This window comes from Microcebus murinus, chromosome 3 (assembly GCF_040939455.1).
Source record: "Microcebus murinus isolate Inina chromosome 3, M.murinus_Inina_mat1.0, whole genome shotgun sequence".
Taxonomy (NCBI): domain Eukaryota; kingdom Metazoa; phylum Chordata; class Mammalia; order Primates; family Cheirogaleidae; genus Microcebus; species Microcebus murinus.
In genome coordinates this window covers 85668295-85684008 of record NC_134106.1, presented here as the reverse complement: position 1 = coordinate 85684008, position 15714 = coordinate 85668295, and the positions used below count along the sequence as shown (strand labels likewise).

Sequence of the window (15714 nt, the reverse complement as noted above, 5' to 3'; positions counted from 1 at the left end):
TGTCAACATGCACCTAAAGGAGAAGGCAGTCCAGATAAAGGAACTAGCACTACACTGAAGTTAGGAGAGAAGGTTTAAGATTCTTCTTCTCCACTTACCAGCATTGCCATCTTGAACAATTCATAGTGCTTTTTTTAGTTTGAACTTGTGGGATATTCTCTAGAGTCCTTTTTGGAACTGAAAACAGAGTGACTTGTTTGTTTAATGTAGGAATTGAAAGAGTTCTAGAAAATAACCTGGTTAGGCTACCTGAGTGCCATAACTGTCTTCTTCAACAGTGAAAACCTTAGATCTAGTGTCCTGGGGGTTGTTTGAAGCCATTAAGTTTCGTGATAAATTGTTTCACAGCAATGGAAAATGAATACAACATCTTTGATGATCACATCCTAAACACTGGGTTAAAATACAATTGGCAGTAGGACACAGTGATTAAATTGCATTTTATATGATATTTTGGAGTGATATGGAAGATGGGATTTTGCTTTTGAGCCAATGGCCTCAGTACTTTTTATTTTAAAATCAGGACTGTTGAACTAAGCACTGGGAAAAAATTATGGACTATCATAGAAGGTCATAAAAAGCATGCCAGGATATTTTCTTATTTCTTAAAACACTTTCAAGTGATAAAAATGAAGATTTTTAAATACCTTTTGTAGGGTAAGAAGAGTCCAAAGTCATTTCTGATTTAAGTACAGGCCAAGTCCATGAGAATTTGAGAAGCGTTGTACATAAAGAATATGTATGTATCATTATGTAAAAGAAAATTTTGGGTGGATGGTGTAGCTTTATCCAGTACTGTTGAAATTCACTAGCTTGAGGTATGATGAATAAAACAAACTATGTTGGGAAATTTAAAATATAGTGGTAGCTAATATTGCATTTTATTTTGCTCAAGGCTTTGTTATTTTATTTCATGCTGCTTATTTTTCTTTCTGAAACTACTATTACTCAACCATTACACAGAGGGAAGGCTGCTCTGCCATCCATGAATGTGTCATTATGCTAATTATTTGGATGACATATATTGCATTTATAGTACAAGGTTTAAATATGAATTTTGCATTACTCAAACAAATATAATGAATAATTTATGCCTCAAAAAGAAAGAATTGTGTTCTTTGGTAATTACAGTTCCTGAATATTCAAGTTTTTGATAGAAATTTGACTTTCTTAGAATTTGTCATATCTATGCACGCATAAGCATAGATTAAATTTTAATTTAAATTTTGATATACTTTATAAAAACAATGTTGTAGCACCATAATTGGATCATAACAAATTCAATTTGTATGTTGTCAAAACTAGTGGATTCTAGAATTCTAGTTGTAATCATTATAGTTACAATTTTTCTTGGAAGACCCAGGGATCACCAAATATAGCACAAAGAATTTGGAAGTGCTAATTAGAAAAATTCTAGAAACTTTAAACCTATATTAATTTTGAATAAAATATACACTTTATTTCTTATCTTTACTTCATATCTGTAAATTCCATGATTTTTTCATTTCTTGTTATCATCCAAAATACCAGTTGTTACTCCTTTTGAAAATACTCCATTCATTGTGTAAATAATTATTGAGAGCCTCATTCTCTGTCTCTGTCTTTGTATCTCTCTGTACACATACACACACACATACACACACACATAGAGATAAATTTATTTCTGAACCATTTGAGGATGATTTACATACCAATGGTTTTAATCCCTAAATATTTCAAAGTATATTTCCTAAGAAAGGGATATTATTTTAAATAGCACAGTTATCAACTTTAGTAAGTGTTTCATTGATATCTTTTATCTAACCTACCATTTAGATTCCAATTTTGTCAGTTTATCCAGTAATGTTCTTTCTAAGCATTTTTCCCCATCCAGTATAGGATTCAGTCTGGAATGAGTTATTGCATCTAGTTATGTGTCATTGGCCGCCTTTAGTCTGGTACATTTCCATACCCCCACCTTCTTTTTTTACCTTTCAAAATATTGCTTTTCAAAGACCCCAAGACCATCTCTCTGTCATCTTTTTTAAAAATAGTATTCTCAGCTTGGGTTTGTCTAGTATTTCCTTGGGATTAGACACAGAATTACGTTTTTGTCATGAATACTGTGCAGTTTGTTGTGACATCCTCAGAGCATCACATCTGGAATCACATGATATCTATCTGTCTACTATCGGATGAGGTTAATTTTGGTCTATTGGTGCTAAGGTCAGGTTTATGCATCAACTTGGCTAGGCTACAGTCTCAGGTTATTCAATCAAACACTAATCTAAGTTTTATTATAGAAGGTATTCTTTTTTCATATTTTTTTTATTTCGGTATATTATGGGAGTACAGATTTTAAGGTTTCAATAAATGCCAATTCCTCCCCTCCCCCCACAAGTCTGAATCTCCAGCATGACCATCCCCCAGATGGTGCACATCTCACTCATTATATATGTATATACCCGCCCCCTCCCCCCTCCCCAATACCCTATTACTGTAGTACCTATGTGTCCACTTAGGTGCTGCTCTGTTAATATCAATTTGCTGGTGAGTATATGTGGTGCTTGTTTTTCCATTCTTGGGAAACTTCACTTAATAGTATGGGTTCCAGCTCTAACCAGGAAAATATAAGATGTGCTATATCACCATTGTTTCTTAAAGCTGAATAGTACTCCATGGTATACATATACCACATTTTATTAATCCATTCTTGGATTGATGGGCACCTGGGCTGTTTCCACAGCCTTGCAATTATGAATTGTGCTGCTATAAACATTCGAGTGCAGGTGTCTTTTTTGTAGAGTGTCATTGGATCTTTTGGGTAGATGCCCAGCAATGGGATTGCTGGATCAAATGGTAGATTCACTTGTATCGCTTTAAGGTGTCTCCATATTGCTTTCCACAGAGGTTGAACTAGTTTGCAGTCCCACCAGCAGTGTAGGAGTGTTCCTCTCCACATCCACGCCAGCATTTATTGTTTGGAGACTTTTTGATAAAGGCCATTCTCACTGGGGTTAAGTGATATCTCATTGTGGTTTTGATTTGCATTTCCCTGATGATTAGAGATGTTGAGCATTTTTTCATATGTTTGTTGGCCATTCTTCTGTCTTCTTTAGAAAAGTTTCTGTTCAAGTCCTTTGCCCACTTTTTAATAGGGTTATTTGATTTTTTCTTCCTGATTTTGTGAGTTCTAAGTATATTCTAGTTATCAGCCCCTTATCGGATGTGTAGGATGCAAAAATTTTCTCCCATTCTGTAGGTTGTCTGTTTACTTTCATGACTATTTCTTTGGCTGTGCAGAAGCTTTGTAGTTTGATCACGTCCCATTTATTTATTTTTGTTGCTCCTGTGTTTGCCTTTGGGGACTTCTTCATAAACTCTAGGCCGATGTCTAGGAGAGTGTTTCCAACATTTTCCTCTAGAATTCTCATAGTTTCATACCGTAGGTTTAAGTCTGTTATCCAGCGTGAGTTGATTTTTGTGAGAGTTGAAAGGTGTGGGTCCTGTTTTAGCCTTCTACAGGTGGCTATCCATTTTTCCCAGCACCATTTATTGAAAAGGGATTCTTTTCCCCAGCATATGTTTTTATCTGCTTTGTCAAAGATTAGATGGCTATATGAGGATGGTTTTATGTCAGGATTCTCACATCTGTTCCACTGGTCAATATTCCTATTTTTGTGCCAATACCATGTTGATTTAATTACTACAGCTTTGTAGTATAGTTTGATATCTGGCATATTAATGCCTCCCATTTTGTTTTTGTTGCCTAGAATTGCTCTTGATATTCGGGGTCTTCTTTGGTTCCATACGAAGCATAAAATTATTTTTTCTATATCTGTGAAGAATCCTGATGGGATTTTAATTGGTGTTGCATTGAATCTGTAGATCAGTTTCAGAAGGTATTTTTTGTATATGTGATTAAAGTCCATAATCAATTGACTTTAATTAAGGGCAACTATCCCCGATAATCTCGGTGGGCTTCATTCAATCAGTTGGAAGTCCTGAGCTGAGGTTTTCCTAAAGGAGAGGAAATTCTTCCTGTGGACAGAAGCTTTAGCTGGTGCCTGCCGGTTTCAGTGCCCCCTTTCTGACGGCCTACCATGTGGATGTTGGACTTGCCTAGTCGGCCTCTAGAATTGTGTAAGCCAACTTCTTGCAATAAATCTGTTTATATATGTTTCCTACTGGTTGTCTTTAACTGCTACAGATTCAAATCCATGCTTGTTTTCTATTGCTTCTATGACAAATTAGTATAAATTTAATGGCTTAAAAAGGCAAATTTATTATTTTAGAGTTCTGGAGGTTAGAAGTCTAAAATGCGTTGGCAATGCTGCATTCCTTCTAAAGGGTAGGGGAGACTCCATTCTTTGCTTTCTACAGCTTGTAGAGACTGCCTGAATTCCTCAGCTCATGGCCCTCAATAATTCTGACTTCTGCTTCTCTTGTCAGTCTCCTGACTCTTCACAGTCATGACTCTCTCTTTGCCTTATAAAGACCATTATGATTACATTGGACCTACTTTGATAATCCCGGAAAATCTTCCCGTTTCAAGGTCTTTAATGTAATCACATCAGCGAAGTTCTTTTTACCTTGGAAATTAACATATTCTGAGGATCTGGAGACTGGGAAGTGGTCATCTTTGGAGAGCGGCCATCATTTTTCTTATCCTCACTTGCCCTCTAACTCCTAAAGATTCACATCTGTCTCATATGCAAAATACACTCACCCCATTTCAAGGTTCCCCAAAAGTCCAACCCATTATAGCATCGAATCAAAATCTCATTTAAGTTTCATTAGCTTAAAACTTCCAAATCCCTTCATCTAAACTCATCTATTAATATATTTGGTGTGGGTGAGGCTCTGGGTATAATCCATTTGGGGGCAAAATTCTGCTTCATCACTAGATCTGTGAAACTAGAAAACAAATTCTCTGCATCTACAATACATTGGTAAGGTAGTCATAATATAATAATTGCATATACTTTTATTCATAAAGGCATCAAATGGAAAAAGATAAAGAATCCTCAGTCCCAAGCAATTCTGATATCTAGCCAGGTATACAATGCTGGGTTTCAAGGACTAGTTATAATCCTCTGGATTCATGACTCTCCTCTCTTTGGGCTTATGGCTTTGCCCTTGAAGTCATCCTTCTAATTTCATGAAAGGTGGCACATTTTTTGCCACTGCATAGTTTGATTGGTATGTTTCCTGTGTGCAGAATTTTGGTGGACCAGCATTCTTTCTTCACGTTGTTCTCTTTAAGTGCCTTCCAGTCCAAGCTGGCAATGTTTCCGTTGGTGTCATGTGCTGAAGAACATTGTGGATCTCCTCTGTATGTCTCAAGATTCACTCCATTTGACAAGAGATTCCTTCACAGATCTTACCTGAATAATTTCTTCTCTATTTTTAGCTGCTGCTTAGATGGCTGAGGGGATCCGTGGATAATATGCCAGTCTTTCAAAGAGACATCTGTGTGTCTGAACACTCTGACCTTTCCACTCTCCCCAGGCACCAGGTTGTTCAGTCACACCCTTGGCTAATACTAAGTATGAGGACCACTCCCTTTAGCCAGGGGTGTGTACAATTTCTATGAACATCACTTATGCTAATTTTGATTTCAGAACTATCTGATTAGTCCCAGGATTGCTGTGTATAACGACAGTGTCAAAATGTTCAAGAGGACAGACTCATAACTCGCTATTAATAAAAAGTTAGTCTTGTGTAGGTCTTCCCTGTGCCACGATCCAAATTAGAGCATTTGACTGAGGATCTGACTCCATTTGGAAAATCCTACGCCCCTTTGGCTGTCTCTCCCTCGGCTGATTTTGATTACTGGGGAAATAAAGCTCTTTCGAAGTTAATAGGAACATCAAGTTTATGTGGGATTTCTAAGTCAATTGTTGGGTTAACTTCAACTTAAATGACAAATTGGATTAATACAGCTCACCTAGGTCCCCCAGAGGTTGCCATGATCAAGGCAAAGTGGGTTAACAGCATTGCAGAGATTAAGGGTTCAATGTAACTGGCAACCAACCTACAGCATCCAACATGCTTTAATCTAATGCAGCACAGATCACGGCACAGGAAGCACAGTCCATGCAGCATCTTGTCCCATGGCACAGGAGCTACTAAGGAGCCTGTTTTTTTAGTGTCCTCAACCACATGGAGCATGAGCACCTGCTGCAGATGACAGCCAAAGTGTGCTTGCCACCTTGCTAGAGAGAGGCGAGGCTTCCCACTGCTTTTATGCCATTCTGCAACATGGGTCCAAGGCTCCCCTGCCAACTCACAGCTTCCCAAGTTCACTTGCCATCCCACAGAAAAAAATGTTCACAGCACACAGGGCAGACGCAATATTCCATATTTTCCTCAACTCCATTTCCAAGTATCACTATGAAAAGACTGATCAGTCCAGGCCTGATCTTAACCCTTTTCCTGTAATTAGGTTGATTTTTCCAGGAAGACTAGCCCAGGACCCAAACAAAATTAAGTAGGAATACTAGATGCATCTAGCCCTCCCTGTGACTGCTGGGAGTTTGGAATGCTCCCACAATGAGCCAAGGGAGCACCAGGTTGAGACAATTCTCACTTGAGTTCTAGGGCTCTGAGCATGGCTCACCACCTACAGCCTAGAATCAGTCACATGCAAGTGACAATAGCTTGAACTGACTTGGAGTTAGAATTTTGCTTTGTTTTGTTTCTGGCCCCTCATCCAAAAAGCAATATGGAACAAAACAAAACAAAACAAAACAAAAACCCCACAACACTCCACTTGGCTCTTTCAGTACCCCATGCAACTGATGAATTAATCAGAAGGAATGTTCTTGAGATGTCTCTCCTGTTCTTTATCCTGCCCTGACTGGGCTCCTTCCTGATCTTTCATCAGTGTTGATGAGCCCAGGGTGGAAATGTGCTTCTCTCTTTGTTCCTGAGAGAATGTCATCTTGGTCATCTCACGTTTTAATCACCACTAATAGCTCTTTTGGCACAAAATCAGAGAAGGCTCAGTTGGGGGCAGAGGAAATATTTTGCATCAACTGGACTATTTGAAATATTCAGCCCTGTAATGTTGCTCCAGGACAAGATGGATGGTGGCAGGAAGGGCAGCGTGCCTCTCTCCGAGCCTCAAGGAAACAGCTCCCGAGACTAGACGTTAAGCAGGCCGAGTCCTGCTAGCCCCCTGCCCTGCGCAGGGCTTCTTCGGAGCCTTTTTGTTCTGTCGGTGGAAATGGTGACTGAGACTGGGACGTGTTTGCTCTGTGGCCGGTGTAATTGGTGATTGATTACAGTGGCTGAACAAAGAACAGAAAAAAAAAAAAAGGAAAAAGCCTTAAAAGTATGTTTTGAGGACTCCTCTTAGAAGTAACACATTAAACTTAACTGCTTCAGTGCTGGGTCCCTGCAGGTTTCCCATCAGTACATTCAGAATAGTTGAGGTTGTGGGTGAATACTGAAAAGACTGAGACTAGATAAAAGGTTGGGCTTGCACTTTCCTATATAATCTTATTTGAGAGATTTACCTCCTCCCAGTGCCGGATGCAGAACTAACATGGACACATCTGGGATCCTCAGGGCCCTGGGGTCAGGCTAATCCTTGTTGGATTGAAGGCATCGAGCTTCGCAGACACGCTGAAACAACAGCAGAGGCGGGCTCTTGCCGAGATGCCCTGTGCTAGAACAGTTAACAGGATAGACGCTGTAGGCTTGGCCTTGAATCTTGGATCCACCAGTTGTGAATATTGGGTATATCATTCAACATTTCTGAGGCCCAATTTCATTAATCAACAGAATGGAGGAAATAATATCAATCTGATAGGGTTTGTTCAATGATTAAATGTGACAATATGCATATGTGTGTCTGTATGTGTGCATGAGTGTATGTGTGTGTATGCGTGTATGTTTGTATATCTCTGTGTGTGTAATGCATAGATTTGGTTGTTCAATAAATAGTAGCTAATATCATCTGCCAGATTCAGACACTTTGTAAAATATCTAGCTTCCTCTAGGGATGCTTTAGTTTGATAACAGACTCTTGTCTTTCCTCCTGACCAAATCCTCAATGAAAACCAAACTCTCTTAAAAGAGGACATTCTTGATTAGGGCCATGGGTCATCTCAGGTTCACAGGGACCTTTGTTTTTGGTTTCTGGTGTGTGCCTTCCTGTTCATTATTTGAGTCATTGTCTTTGGTGACCCACCAGATAGGGAGACAAGAGGGAATATTGGGACCTTGAGATCTTAATATAAAACGATATAAAACGATAAGCATAATGCACTAATACCTTAGTTTCTTCAATAAAATCTTCTCTCTGAGGCATGGGGAAATGGCACATAAGAACATAGATTTTGAAGGAATTGGAGGGGGTGACACTTAAGCCACTTTGTAGATTTGGGCTTGGAAGATCATGTTGATAGAGGCTGATTTTTTTACTCCTGGGTTTGATGCCCGGAAAAGAAATAGCTGTCACCAGCTGGGTGCTGGCTCCGTGTTAGACTCTACATGTCAAGTGGAGAGACCAGTTCTCAAGCACACACAATTTTCTACTGTTCCCCTGACTGTAAGCCAAAATGTCTCCTTCATGTACCAGGAAATATTAGGCTTACACATTTGCATCTCGAAGTTCAACTAGTATTCAAGGAAAGAACTTCGGATGACCCCCAGCCTCTTCCACCCCTCTTGGCCTCTTTTTCCACCTTCCTCATCTTCACCTTGCTTTCAGTGGTCCAGAGCCGCTCACCCTGGTTTGGTGATTGTACTTGCTCTCTTAAAGGCCTAGCTTAAGCCTTCTCCTGCAGGCTTAAGTTTTGTGCATTCATTTGGCTATAAATGTCTTCTGTCTTGACTGGAATGCTCCATTCTAACCCCCCCTAACCCACCCTGGTGCCAGCCCCTGGCTAGTCAGGCTTTGATACTCTGCTGGATGCTGGAGACCCAAACAGCATAGATCCAGTCCTCTGCTCGCTACTGACAATCAACATGTACCTTTTTATGGAAATGCTGGACATTTTCTTCTCTCTCTGTGGTAAACACAAACAAAAGGTTCAACAGTTAAGGAAATATAGATATTGTGGTAATCCTTTCTTTATTAATCAACTCAACTATTATCAATGTCTGATGTGCTAAGTATTGACTTACCTTTTTGTTTTAACAAAAGTCTTAATATCCTCCCACTCAGAATGGATACAGCATTCCCAGTTCCAGAAATTCCTCTTCCTGTGACCTGGGACAAATCTCTGTGCCTCAGTTTCCTCATCTGGGCATCATTAGAGTATCTACTTCAGAGTGTTATGGTTAGAATGAAATGAGATGATATGTATAAGAGGCTTAAAACAGTGTTTGCTGGATAGTGTCATTTGTATTTCCCCAAATTTAAAATTTATTTTCTTAAATTGGAATTAAAAGTTCCCAAAAGCTCTTCAGTGAGGTACATGAGGAGCCTCCACACCTGGCCTCTGTGCTTTACTCTGCGAGGGGGATGGACCTTCCCAGGCGATCTGTGTCTTCTTAGTTTGAGTTCTTAGAAGGAAGAGGGAAGAGAAAGGATAGTTTGCAGTGTTTGGTATCATGCTGGACACACTTATCAACTCCTGTAAGGCCAAACAGCCCAGTGCAGGTAGACCTCAATTTCTTAATTTTATTTATGATAAAGCCAAGGTGAAATCAACCTTTGATCTCCGGTCTTTCTGGCCCAACATGAGTATTATCTTTCACCTTTGGTATTGTTTTCCTTCAAGTTAGGAATTTGCTGACAGCCAGACCACTGTTGTGCACATTTCTACCTTACTTAGTGTAATTAGTGACCCATCCCTGATTCAGTTGATCATGACATTTGAGGAGTAATTTTTGAAAAAATATCGTTTGACATTACAGCAGTTTTTACAACTTTCTTGAACCCCTTTCTACTGAACATTCTTTCTTAAAGAGACAAAATCATCTATTCAGTGTTTCCCTGCTAAGGGAAATAATAATAGATTCAGGTGAGATGCCACAGTGCAGGTCCTTGTGGCCAGGGGCCTTGCTAAGAGCTACTGAAGGCAAACGAGATATTAAATTTTTTTTAAATTAGCCTGAACTTGAACTATCTTAATAATAAAACAATTTTAATTTTGAAACATAATTGATATACATTAATGATAATACTTGGAGATATCATTTTATATCCCTGGATTGAAGGATCTTTTCTTTTTCCAAATTTTCTACCTGATTTTTGAAATTTTTTTTGTGTTCTTGAGGATAAGAGGGTCCATGCTACAGACTCCCTATATTCCTGTTTTATGACTCAGTATCTTCTGCAATACATGTGTGCTTTCTTCAGTTTATAAAGTGGACACAACAATGTTTCTGTTTATTCTCAATAACTTTTTTCTAACTGAAGGGAAATAACAGCTGCTTGATACAGCTGGCTGAGGGAGCATAGTGACCTCACGTTGACCGTTTTCTGTTTCCTATTGCCAGTGGGTGTTGGAGGTGTGAACACCAATGTCCCAGAGTGAGGACTTAGCGCCCACACGGATGATCTGCCTTTTATTTTCTTGATGGAGACTTTATTTACTCAAGATTCTTGATTCAAATACAATCTACGACTGTCACTAATGCAACACTGCAAATGATATGCATAAACATTTTATCCTCTTAAAATCTGAAAAAAGCACATCTTGATTAAGGGAATGGTTTTATTTTTCCTTGACAAGGTACTGGAAAGCAGTGTGTGGAGATAGGAAGAGATAGGAAATGGGATAAACCTGGGAGCTGGGAGAGAGATTTCTTCTAGAAGGCAGAGGTGTAGAAAAGAAGAGGGGTAAGAGACTCAAAAGCTAAGTGTGGCCTAATGCACGTATCAGTTAGTTTCCCTGGTTAATCGAATGAAATTTGCTACAGTCTGTAGATGAAAATCACACACAATGACTTTTGGAAGCATGAATGAATGAACGTTCCTACACATCTACTCAGTAGAAATACAAATTTCTACTCACATTGCTATTAAATTATGAGTAGTCATTGGCTTAAAACGGTGTTCCCATTTCACTTGTCTTTATTTGTCGAATGGGAAAAGAAAAAGGTGGCCCATGCATAAAATGTCTCATTGTGAAATCGTTACTTGACTTTATTATAACAACTATAAATAAGATAAAAAGTTTGAATTATAAGGTGCAATAATGAAATAATAAATTACCTAGTTATATTTGAAGTATTCATCCAGTGGTAAATAAAGTACATCCTCTGCAAGATCCTTAAATCATGGAATAGAGTCTTGCTCAATAACATTCTTATATCTTCAGTCTGGATATTAAAAGTGATCTTATTTATGTGAGACCCAATACCTGTCCATAGTTAATGTGCTCATGGACTTTGTTTTCATCAATAAAAACTATATTTAATCTGTATGTAGTGTTTCAAATGATGCTCCAATCTCAGATGGGGCTTGTGGCCAGTGACTAAATTGCTTGTAAGTTCCAAACCACTGAATCAAGACTTCTTTAACAAGATGATCTGTCATCCCATCAGTTTTTGTTTTGACAGTTACAGACTACGATAACGTCAAGTCTAGCATCGAAATGTTCTATTTTGATCTCAAAAATAAATTCTCATATTTGTTATCCATGAAAAACGAGCTTATAAAAAGGCAACACTTCAATCACGAATTTCAAAGTGTGCAGCATAGGTAGGCTCTGTTGAGAGCGGATGGTGTATATTGTCAGAGAGTCTAAGTAAGAATTAACATGGGACCTCTGTGATGAGTCCAGCTCTAGAAAAAAAAATTTTTTTTGAGGGGGGAGGGGATGGAATGATAAATTCCTCACACATTTTTCTTTTATGATAATTTTAGCTTATTTTCATACTGTGGAAACTATTCCTGTTGACCCTGATTGCAAGTCTTTGAGAAAACTTTATCATTCTGAGTAAATACTCAGAGCCTGCCATATTTAGTAAGAGGAAAATTTTTTTTACTCTCTAAATGGATTTTCTGGCAATAAGTGCTCTTTTATTTTATCTTGGCCCATACATTGGTTTAATTAAGGTCAATTTATCAAACAAAAGTTTTCTGCTCTGGGATCCAGACCAAAATGGGGGACATTAAAGAAGAAAGACAAGGACACAACAATTGGTGGGATGTTAACTTCCAGACCAGCGAGTGACATTCCCAGAATTCCAAATGTGAACAAAGAGCTTTCCAGCAAGGGACCCTGCAGGGCTTCCTCCTGTATGTACTAAGAGCATTCAATGACAGCCATCACCCAAAGTCCCTTTATGTCAAGAAGAGACTGAGCTTACTCAGCCCTGCAGATGTTAATGAGGACTTACCATGCATCTAGCAATTTCTAGTTCTTTTTCTGCTTGTGGCCAGTCAAAAGCAAAATGTTATACAGTTTTGACATTCCCTATTCATCAGAGATTTAGAAAACCACCATCAAATTTGTGGACAATGGCAAATTCCTGGCTTTCTCTCATACAGATTGGTTCACCAGAAGGTCTCCTGATGGATAATAGAATCAGTTTCATAACTTGCATTTTAATTTATTTCAACTTTTATTGTAAGTCTGCCACAAAAATAAAAGTCATACACGTTCACTATTGCAGTTGCTATACAAATGTTACTGTGGACTTCCACATGAGAAAATTCTTTTAGAATTTTGCTGTTCTTAAAACATTTGTGTTTCCCACTTTCCCTGAAAGAGAAATGTATTGGTTTGAGAACGGATTGCTTCTCTTTGAGTGCAGGCTCACAGCAAGCATGACAACAAGGTTAAAAGTTGTTGACTTACGTAAGTTCTTTTCTAAAATATAAAATTCTAGAAATTTTTATATTGTAACATATTTCACAGTGGGTATTTTGGACAACTAGTCTGTTTCTGATAACTTTAGTTTTGAATACACTGTATATATGTGAACATGTTTTTTTTTTTTTTTTTTTTTGAAACAGAGTCTCGCTTTGTGGCCCAGGCTAGAGTGAGTGCCGTGGCATCAGCCTAGCTCACAGCAACCTCAAACTCCTGGGCTCAAGCAATCCTGCTGCCTCAGCCTCCCAAGTAGCTGGGACTACAGGCATGCGCCACCATGCCCGGCTAATTTTTTCTATATGTATTAGTTGGCCAATTAATTTCTTTCTATTTATAGTAGAGACGGGGTCTCGCTCTTGCTCAGGCTGGTTTCGAACTCCTGACCTCGAGCGATCCGCCGGCCTCGGCCTCCCAGAGAGCTAGGATTACAGGCATGAGCCACTGCGCCCGGCCTGTTTTTTTTTTTTAAATTGTGAATTACCTTTGAAACTTTTTGGAAATAGATGAAATGCAAATATAAATATACAACATAAAACAAAGTCTAGGGTAGGGAATGACTAAGCAGGCCCAAACCATTTGCTGGGCAAGAGTACAAGTGGAGGCCCACATACGATATATTTAAATATTTAAAAAGTTATAAATCAAGCTAATAAACATGTATGCACATATGTAGACATCCATATGTAATCTTCTACCTTTGTAAATACACTTTTATAACAAGAGAATATGTGTCTATAGCTGAAAATCTGCAAAACATCAAAGAGAAGTGAATTAAATTATTATTTACTGCATAATGGTGACCTCTGGGAGGTTCCTGGAATGTGGGAGAGGACAATGTAGGAACACTGTCACTTTAATGCCATTATTTAAATGTTTTCATGAACTATTTGTGTGGTTCACATAATATGAAAGAAAACTAATGCAAGACTCTGAAGGGGGATCTGTAACCAGACATGAGAGAAACTCTGGACTCCCAGACCATGTATTTCTCACCATCTACGCTTCTACCAATTCTCTAGTCACTTCTGTTCTACCACTTCTCCTCTCTGCCTTTCTCCTCTCTCTACCTGACTGGGATGCAGGGCTTTTCTCTCCCTGCGTAGTTGGTCTCCCTGCCCTCTGGAAAGCTGTTCTCTGTAGTATCCTCCCTTTGTATTACTGAGATCTGAGGAGGTGGGGCCATTTCCTCCTGGCCACAAGATGAGCTCATGCCCGCTTCCCCCGGCTCTGGTTCCACACCCAGCACAAGGCAGTCTTTTGATTTACAAGGTTGCAGATAAATGAATTGGTCCTAACAGATGTTGTCTCCTGTCTCGAGATGCTCTTAGAACTCAGAGTGGCCAATAAGGTTGTTCTCATTAATTAGCAGAACTGAACTTAATACATTCTATGTAGCCTTTAAAAACCTCAACCCTCTGAGAGCATTTGACTACTCATGACTCAGGGATGCTCTGGGTAAGTGGAAAATAAAGCTCAATATCAGTACAAGCTACATAGCAACTAGCAATATAGCTCTTGGATTGATATAATCTGATTCCTTTGTTTCAGCAAAGATAAATGTCCCACTAGAGCAGATGTGGGAAATGGGAAGTGGATGAGATTTTCTTGTATTTCCAGACAAAGCTCACTAAACAAAACTCCTTTGTTTTATTCTTTTAGAACACAAAAATCAAACAATCCTTGATAAATGTTTATAGTGTCTGTTTGGTTAAGGCATAACAAGATCTCCTTTCATCAAACAAATGCTGTCTGGAGCAGACTGTCTACTAGACCTATCATTCATACTCAAGGGAAAGGGCTATTTCCTATAAAACTCTCCTTTTGGAATGAAATCTGCATCATGCAAGCACCAGCAGCTGCTGCCCAATAGAGTTGTTTCTTACTGCACCCTGGGCCAGATGAGGCCAAATTATACACATTCTAATTACTCTGGTCATGTTAGCTAGTATTTCATTTGTTAAAGATATATTTGCAAAGTAAAAAGCTAACAACCCTGGTGCCATGAGACCAAGATCCCTCCCTTATGAGGACAAACCTGTACTCCCAAATACTCTGCAGGCAGGAGCCCGAGATGCATAATTTGGATCCATTTCCATTACACACTCCCCCACTCGGTCCCATAATGTAATTAACATTGCAGGTCTCATGGCTCTTTTTAAGAGAATTAGAAGCCATGAGTCATTTGGGCATCACTGGAACAAGCTCTCCTAATGCAAAATGACTCAATTGCAGAGATTGCTATCTGGCAGCATTCCGAGATACAAGACCTGAAAGCCAGCACTTAATCTGATTTAGGGCCTCTTAAAATATTCTTCAAACTTGACTAAACATTGTTCTGGTAAAAAAGATCGAGAATTATTTTAGGAACCAGCCCCGGTCTGAGCTGTCTTAGCTTTGTTATTGATTCCTTTTAAGTAATTGCATTTAATTTGGAAACCTATGGGCAATGAAGCTGATGAAGAAATATGACTATGCCAAGTAAAGGAAGACTGAGCGTGTGGAACAAAAATAATATAAAAATAGAAATCTTTGACTAGGTAGGCTGTTGTTTTACTCCAGGGTTCTTAAGGGTTCTTAAGACTCAGGATTTAGTCTATTAATCTTTACAAGGACATTTTAGGGGTGGCTTTAGTAACACTGAAAATAAAATTCTAATAGGTGTCAGAGTAGGGTCCTAAGGGCTTATAAAGATTAGCCTATCAACATGGTAACCTCTCAGAGTAGAGTTGGAGTAGATATAAGGTATTTCTTTAACATTTATTATAACATGTTTCTAATTTGGGGCTATATCTGGTTGCTTTAGGCTATATCTTCCCCTTTTTCTTATTCCCAAATTGAAGAAACACAGTGTGGCAGCAAGATGGCCCACAATTAATTTTGGTAGAACTGGATGTGGGGTAAAATTTATATAACTCTCATACAGGGATGAAAATGAACAAATTGGCCAAATCTC

General features: G+C 38.8%; 1 long non-coding RNA gene across 1 annotated transcript in view; it reads left to right on the top strand.

Annotated features, from left to right (window-relative positions):
* Window positions 1-15714, top strand: part of LOC142869983 (uncharacterized) — a 46445-nt gene that overhangs the window by 11003 nt on the left and 19728 nt on the right. The gene's annotated exons all lie outside the window — the stretch shown is intronic.